Source organism: Silene latifolia, chromosome 11 (assembly GCF_048544455.1).
Source record: "Silene latifolia isolate original U9 population chromosome 11, ASM4854445v1, whole genome shotgun sequence".
In the NCBI taxonomy this organism is placed as follows: domain Eukaryota; kingdom Viridiplantae; phylum Streptophyta; class Magnoliopsida; order Caryophyllales; family Caryophyllaceae; genus Silene; species Silene latifolia.
This window is the reverse complement of record NC_133536.1, coordinates 1,571,217-1,580,073: the sequence shown is the minus strand read 5'-3', so window position 1 is coordinate 1,580,073 and position 8,857 is coordinate 1,571,217. Positions and strand designations below refer to the sequence as shown.

Genomic DNA, 8,857 nt, shown 5'->3' with positions numbered 1-8,857 from the left:
AAGTAATCCATCTTTGAATGGGGTCCTTATCACTCCAACCTAAACCCGTCAATGTACGTTTCAAGTCACTAGCAAACACACTTGTAATTTATTAATGAGGAAAAATTCGGAAATTCCCTTGATTCTCCAAATACACATCTATGTAGCATAACTAATTACTCCACATATACATGTATTCGGAGAACATTAAAGGGATCGCCACCAAACACATTCCTCATTAATAAATCACAAGTACGTGTTTACTACCTAAATGACTTGAAACGTACAAAGACAGTCCCAAAATGGGGACTATTCAAGAATTACTCCTAATGAGTAATTCTTGAACGGGTACTAAGTCAACATCAAATCAAACAACAATACAATCAAGTACTAAACTAATTAAGTCAATCAATAGCACAATTCAACCACATAATAAAGGTTTCTATCCTAAAGTCCGTAGCATAATTTGAACTAAAATTAAGGTAACTGGTAAGAGAAGGTTACCTAATCAAGTAAAAGCAAAAATGAAAAGAAAACAAGAAGCAACAGCTACCGCGTACGGTGGTGCCTAGCAGCGCGGTGACAACCCTGAAAAGAGAAAAGAAAAACAAAAAAAAAACAAGGTTATCCAACCTCAATTCATCAATAACATGAATTATCAAACTAAATTTATCAAAATCAAGTCCTAAAGAAGGTTCCACTTAGCTAATAGCTAATTTCTCTTAATCCAAAAGACGGTTCCACTTAGCTAATTCCATTAATGCAAAAGACGGTTTCACTTAGCTTAATATTAATAATAATACGACGATTTCACTTAACTTAGTAGTAATAATAATAATAATATTAATTAAGACGGTTCCACTTAGCTTAATACTAATGATAATGAGACGGTTTCACTTAGCTACCAACACCAAACACCACCCCACGACCCGAACCGCCACCGGTGGGCCCACCCACGGCCGAACCGCCACCCACCCCACCACGGCCCACCCACGGCCGAACCGCCACCCACCCCACCACGGCCCACTCCACAAACATTACAAAAAAAACTGCTTTTAGCTACAACCAAATTCCGTCGCAAAAACAATAGATTCAGTCGCTAAATGGGTGTTTGCGATGGAATATGCGACTACTTCAGTTCATTGCACAATTTAGTAGCAAATCCTGTTACATTGCGATGGAAATTCCGTAGCAAACGTTTTAGCGATGGAATTTGCGATGGAATCTAAATTAATTAATTTTGATTAGGGAAGCAATTTACTTTTGTATTCCATCGCAAATCCTTAAAGTTCCGTCGCAAAAGTTAACTAATGACGTTGCAAATTTTTAAAATTTCATTGCAAAATTTATTCATTCTATCGCACAGCCTAATTATTCCGTAGCAAAGTCTATTCATTCCCTTGCAAAACTCAATTATTCCGTCGCAAAATTAATTGATTCCATTGCAAATCTTAATTATTCCGTCGCAAAATTTATTGATTCCATTGCAAATCCTAATTATTCCGTCGCAAACTTTATTTTTACAGTCCCTGCATACTATTTCTGGCACGCCATTTTCAGACCTGTACCATGCCATTTTCAAACCTGTACCTGAATCCAACATTGCTGCAATTTCTTACAAAGCTGCCAAAAACGCATATGACGACTTGGATAACCAAAAAAGGCTTTTCATACATAAATTTCAGCCTACATTGTTTTATACCCCAAGACTTCTTGACAATTCCAACAAAAGAAACAAACATTCTGAAATACTAAATAAGTCCTATACATACTCAAGTCCTATACATACTCAAGTCACCCCCACATCCTCCATTACCCTCACTATCACCATCATCAGCACGCCTATCATTGTGAGGTTGAGAATTGGGATTACATGATTGAGTAGTTATGTGAATACCTTGTGCAACTAGAGTTTGCTCCAATTGCAACTTCCATTGTTGCATGCTTTTCAACTCCTCTTTTATAGCTTGATTATCCGCTTTTATAGTTTGATTCTCGGTAGAAAGCTTACTTACGAATCCCGGAGTGTAGGAAGTTGATGATCCACGAGTTTTTCCACGAGATGATGAAGGTAGCGGCTTGTCATAGTAGTAGCTCGTCGCCTTTCCCATGCCCCAAACTTCTCCCTTTTTGTTAAAGCCTTTTACTGTCTCAATATATACGTCATTATCATCAATTTCTTCCTCGGTAAGAGTCTCTAGTAAGGCATCCTTTTTTTTCTTGATTGTCCCCTGGAATCAGTTTCAGTGATTAATAAAAACATACGAAAAACAAAAATATCATGACCTGGTGACTAGAGTCTTAGATGTCCCAAAAAAGTCTCGGCGAAGGACTGACTGTGCTGAATAATTAATTAGCTTTGTACGGATTGGAGTAGCTCTATGTATCTGTTCTTTGGAGCTAGAATCTATCAATATTAAAAAAAAAAGATAGAATAATGTAAGGAGCGTAGGAGGGCAGCGAACGTGACTCAAGTGTGTCTATCCAAAGTCCTAGCTAGCTTTTACAACGTATGATAATGTAAAGTTCATGTAAAGATCAATAGACTTACAAGGAGGTCTGATACTTCGTCACACACATAACCCCCTGATTTTTTTTGTTTTAGACTTCTTCATAAGCTCCTTGGGAGGTGGTAGTGAAAGGCCTCCATTTTCATTACACTTCAAAACATATAAACAAACCATATGTTATCAACATTTACAAAACATATAGTGCGTACGTATAAAATTTTGAATGAAGAGCTTACTAAAATCAAAGAGCTTACCCTATCCTACAATTTACTAACCTATGACCAACAACAAACAGAAGGTACACCTTATAGATCCACGTGAAGAGAAGATCATTCTAATACTATTCCATCGTCTCTTCTATAAATCTTTTAGAATATCGTCATTATTTTTGACAAAAGACACAAAAAAGTGAAAAAAACTAGCAAAGACTAATGCTTTATATTTGAGATCCCTTAATAAAAATACTAGTAAATAAACAAAGAGTAAGAAGAAGAGGCAATGATAATGCCACGAACGAAGTGACATTATAATCGATCGAATCGACAACATTAACGAAATCTGTACCAATAAACTCCAACATATTATTAGGTATTTCAAACATCAATTCAATATCACATCCAATTTACGAATTCAAAATAACATCATCAGCTTCAAAACAATTTATGTTGATCAAACCCATTATTTTTCAAGACGAGAAAATCAAATTCATCAGTTCATCCGAAAGTTCTGCGTATTACTCCATCCGTTCCAATTATTTTTTCACCTTTGATTAAAAACTCCGTCAACAAATAACTAAAAGGTAAACAAATGACTCAGACACAGTGAATAATTATTAGCAATCGACCAAACATAGCAACCCAACATAGCAATCGACCAAACTTCAGTAAAGAATAATGACGTTTTGAATGTTTTAGTTCTGCTAAAATGCAGCAAACCTAACATATAACATAAGCTTTTTGAGTTTGTAAGAGTCTATCCGAAACTGGCATACCAGCCAACAGAACAACATATAGACATGCAATATCTTTCAACGACATTTAACAAAAATGTAACTTAGTAATATTGGTCATATGACAACAAGCATAGAAACTTTATGGATTTTTTCAAATATTAATCCATAAGTAACTATACATTTATTTTGCAGACATTTAATCTTTTACGAGTATGTGATTAAATGTATATATACAATCATGTTAGATGATATAAAATATGAATCTCAAACCGGCCCAGACTCCACCAAAAAAAAAACTACTTGTATAGGAATTTACTCATATATACTCCATAACAGTAAATAGTAAATAGTACCCTGTTATAAAAGGTAAACAAATGATGAGACGGAAAGAGTAATCATGTGACCATGAATCCATGATGTATGCTAGTGATAATATTATGCTTAAAACTTTAAAAGATGACAATAAAAAGAAGAATAAAAGCACATTAGTTAATCTTTCCACTAAAATAAATTATGTTGCAAATATCCTATATATCATTGAAACTGTACTATCACAAGGATATGATTCCATACTTTTTACCATATGTTTTGGACATTAATTTGGATATTGCCAACATAAATCATTACATATGCTATACACAATTGCCTTTTTACCTTTCTTTCAACTAGAAGTTTATGCTGCATATCTCAACAATTTTCTTATGATTCGGATTCGCAAAGCTAATCCAACCAAAAGCCATTTAGACCAACTTAAAGTAGACCTGACTAGAAACCACCTGATTCCTAATAACTCATAATGACTAGTTTAAAATCACATTTACTCGACAAATGATCCGAATATTAGTCCTAGACATTTATTTTGCAGACATCCAATCTTTTTCATTCAACAAGCCTAATCAATCTTCTTCCTCTTTAGATGCTAGGTCATACTCAGGAGCCTTATACAAGAGTTTCCCACTGACTGAAAATAACCACTAATAAGTGGAACAAAATCAACTGCTACAATCACACGCCAAAGGGCATTATGTCTAAAATTTACTATAATCAATCTTCACTCTCATTAATCAGATTTGTACAAGCAGAAAATAACGCGTAGTTGTTTTCAAGCAAACCTAGTAACTCTAATCATCAAACCGAAAGAACAGTACACATGCTACCTTTTGTAAAAACAAGAGCATTAACAGTTTAGCATACACAAACAATTTACAGAGGTGTATCCAAAAATCAGTTATTCTCTTGTAAGTCGGCCTTATAGAAAAAAATATAAAACTGGTATTACAACAATCTTCAGGGGGTGTATCCTAAAAAAAAAAAGTGCAATGAAATTGCGAAATCGGAGACAAAGAACCAAACATCTGGTATGCATACTTCCATTGACGTATTGAACACCAGAGAAATGCAACCAACAAACACTATTAATTAAGTTAAAAGTTGGAGATATATCTAAGAAACTCAAATCATACTAATGAGTAAATAATGGTTCAAGATTTAGGGCATAAAAGCATGAAATTTGGAAAAATGATTGATACCCAAATGTTGAAACAATCATAAACGGTGAAAGAGTTAATTTGGTGAAACAAAAAACAAAAAGAGGAAGAGGATTAATTATGGAAAAGGGAGAAGGAAGAAAAGAAGAAGAAAGAGAAACAAAGAGCTACCGCAGCTAGGACGACGGCGAAGGACGATGGTGGAGGATCAGAGCTACCAGAGGACGATGGTGGAGGACGATGGTGGAGCAGACGCTTGACGGAGGAGCATGCAAGGGATTGGGATTGGGTGTTTAAATTGATTTGGGGATTGTATTATGTCGAATTAGGGGTTTGGGTGTTTTATTTTTCCATGCGATGGATTGATGAATATTGCGACGGACTAAGGGATTTAATGCCTTATTATTGTTAATCACTCTGTTTAATTGAGGTGGAGAGTTAATTAAAGTGGTCCATTGCAAAAAACCGTCGCATGGGATTGGCGCCTATTGGAAATTTGGCCCGCTAACTATAGTCCATCGCATAATCCATCGCAAATAAAGTAGTCCATTGCATAATCCATCGCAAATCAGTAAAAAGCGACGGATTATCGTTCCATCGCAAAAAATCAGTAGCTATGGATTATTCTTTTTGTAGTGAAAAACCCCCTTAATCATTCCCTTTTAATTCAAACACAAATTAAACTAAATCTAACTACAAATTAAACTAAATCTAACTACAAATTAATCAAACATACTAACTACAAATAAATCTAACCAACTAACCAATAATTAATCAAACTAACTACAAATTAATCTAACAAATTAAACTAAATAAACTGATAAATTAAGCAAAAACAACTAACCTAATTAAAGAGGGTGGATGTGGCGGTGGAAATGGCGGTGGAAGGGTGGTTGTGTGGTGTTGTTGGTTGGTTGTGTCGTCGTCGCCTTGGTTTCGCTCTCCCTTGTTTTTTTTTTTGTTTCGTAAAGAGTAAAGTATGAGAGAGGTTGGTTTCTATTAAAAAAAATTTGGCGACTGAACTTTGATTTTGGCGACTACACATATTTCAGTCGCCAAATTATTACTTTCGGTCGCCAACCCAGATTCCCTTTTTAAAATGACAGGCTGGTTTCTACTAAAAAAAGTGGCGACTGATTTTCAATTTGGCGACTGAATGTCAGTCGCCAAATTGGCGATTACCCATAATTCAGTCGCCAAATCCGAAATTTCGGTCGCCACGTTTGATTCCCTTTTTAAAAAAGTCAGTCGCCAAATTGGCGACTAATTTCAGTCGCCAATTTGAAAATCAGTCGCCAATTTGGCGACTACTTCTTTCAGTCGCCAAATTTCGGTCGCCTGTTTCAGTTTTTCTTGTAGTGTATAGTGGAATGACTTTAAACACACACCGAAACATAAGAAAGAGGAAAAGTCTCTTGTTGAACTTGGTAAAAGTTTGCGTATAGAAGAGCCGATAAGGGTTCAGGAATTCGGAAAACCAAAGATACAGGAAAGACTACGTCTATCAATATCCGAAACTGTAGCGGAAATTTAATTCACGCAGCTTTTATTAATTTTACGGAATTAATCTTACGGAATCGACAAACTTCCACTACAGTGGAAGGACTTTAAACACACACTGAAACATAAGCAAGAGAAAATGTTTCTTGTTGATCTTGGTAAAAGTTTGCGTATAGAAGAGTTGATAAAGGGCTCAAGATTCTTGAAAAATTAAATTCACGCAGCTTTAATTAATTTTACGGAATTAATCTTAAGGAGTTGACAAACTTCCACTACAGTGGAAGGACTTTAAACACACAACGAAACATAAGAAAGAGGAAAAGTCTCTTGTTGAACTTAGTAAAAGTTTGCGTATAGAAGAGTTGATAAGGGTTCAGGAATTCAGAAAAACCAAGGATAGAGGAAAGACTATGTCTATCAATATCCGAAACTACAGCGGAAATTAAATTCACGCGGATCTTACGGAATTGATAAACTTCCACTACAGTGGAAGAACTTTAAACACACACCGAAACATAAGCAAGAGAAAATGTTTCTTGTTGAACTTGGTAAAAGTTTGCATATAGAAAAGTTGATAAGGGCTTGAGATTCCTGAAAAACCAGGGATACAAGAAATATTATGTCTATCAATATCTGAAACTGTTGCGGAAATTAAATTCACACAGCTTTAATTAATTTTACGGAATTAATCTTAAAGAGTTAACAAACTTCCACTAAAGTGGAAGGACTTTAAGCACACACCGAAACATAAGAAAAAGGAAAAGTCTGTCGTTGAACTTGGTAAAAGTTTGCGTGTAGAAGAGCCGATAAGGGTTCAGGAATTCGGAAAACCAAGGATACACGAAAGACTACGTCTATCAATATCCAAAACTGTAGCGGAAATTAAATTCATGCGGCTTTTATTAATTTGGTAGTGTACAATAGATATTAATAAACTCATAATGTTAAAGTAGTATGAATTTTTTTTTTTAATATTATAGACCCCATACCGTTAATCCTTTTAAAGTGGGTAAACTCGGACCATGGGTAGACCCAGACCCTACCCTTACCCATAGGGTCCGGGTATGGGTCCTCAAATTTTAGACCCTGCGGGTCTGGGTCGGGTACGGTTCCAAAGGGAAAATCTCGGGTCCGGGTCCGGGTCTAGGCGGACCCTACCCAGACCCTACCCATTGCCATCCCTACTTATAATTGGTTATATGTCAAATCATCCTTACTTTCTAAGTACATTAAACCTTGATCGTCCATGTTGCTGGACAGTTTGATAAGGAAACTCTACGGTCTCTACCTAATTTTCACAGTTGGTTATATGTAAAATCATAACTACATGCTGTTGGACAGTTTAACGAGGGAATTCTTCTAGTACACAGTTTTAGAATTAGACGGTGTCATACCGTGAAACGATTTTTTATCTTTTATAAAAAAAATAAAAAAGTCATTTATTACAATCAATTAGAAGGTACTCTTCTCTCAAAAAAAAAAAAAATAGAAGGTACTCCGTAATTTTTATACAAATATAGAGTCTTAATGGGAAACTCTTAATCACCTTTTATGGGGGAAAAAGAAAGTAAATAAAATGAGTGCAACCGAGAAAGTAATTATTAGAAGTATATTAGCAGAACTTATCGAATACCATGCATAAAAAACTTCTAATTAAAACACAAATCACTATTAAATAAAAGCGCTTCTACGCCCTCTATAATATATAACATCGTCTCTTTATATACGACTCTTTAATTTTAACTAACCCGTTTTCTCTAATATACAGTGAAATACTCCCTCTATCCCGGTCATTTGTTGTCCTATTTCATTTTGAAGTGTCTCTGTCAATTGTTATTCTTTCTATTTTAAGAATGAACTTGATAAACAATTTGATCATGGACACTCAATGTTTTCCCCTTGTCATTTAGTAATTAGCCCGCTCCTATTTCCTTGTTTTTTGTGCCAAAACCAAATAACAACAATTAACAGGAACGGAGGGAGTAGTTTAATTATATTATATGTAGCTTGAAAAATAATTAAATCATTTAAGCATTATGATTGGAGCCTTGGAGGTAGACCTGGCAAAATCAACCTGGCCCGATGACCCGACCCGAGACCCGAAATTGACCCGAACTGCCGCACCCGAATGACACCTGAAACCTGAATTAACCCGACCCGACCCGAAAATGACCTGAGCTTTCATAGAGACCCGTATTAACCCGACTCGAAATGACCCGACCCGAAGCTACCCAACTCGGAAATGACGAAACAAAACATAACTTTAATTGGCCCCAAAAGACTTGAAATGCCTTTTTCCTTCTTAATCATTGAACCGAAATGACCCAATCCACTTGAACCGAAACAACCCGACCAACAAATCCGAAACAGACCCGTAAACCCGAAATGACCCGACCCGACCTAACCCGAATATTTTAGAACCCGACTCG

The 8,857-nt window shown here is 35.7% G+C and overlaps 1 long non-coding RNA gene across 1 annotated transcript; it reads right to left on the bottom strand.

The window, feature by feature from the left end:
• Window positions 1-1,603: 1,603 nt before the first annotated feature.
• Window positions 1,604-5,299, bottom strand: LOC141612623 (uncharacterized). The gene is made up of 3 exons (XR_012529120.1): window positions 5,100-5,299; window positions 2,531-2,639; window positions 1,604-2,210 (listed from the first exon to the last, which is right to left on the bottom strand). It is a non-coding gene; the product is annotated as an uncharacterized LOC141612623 (long non-coding RNA).
• Window positions 5,300-8,857: the final 3,558 nt, after the last annotated feature.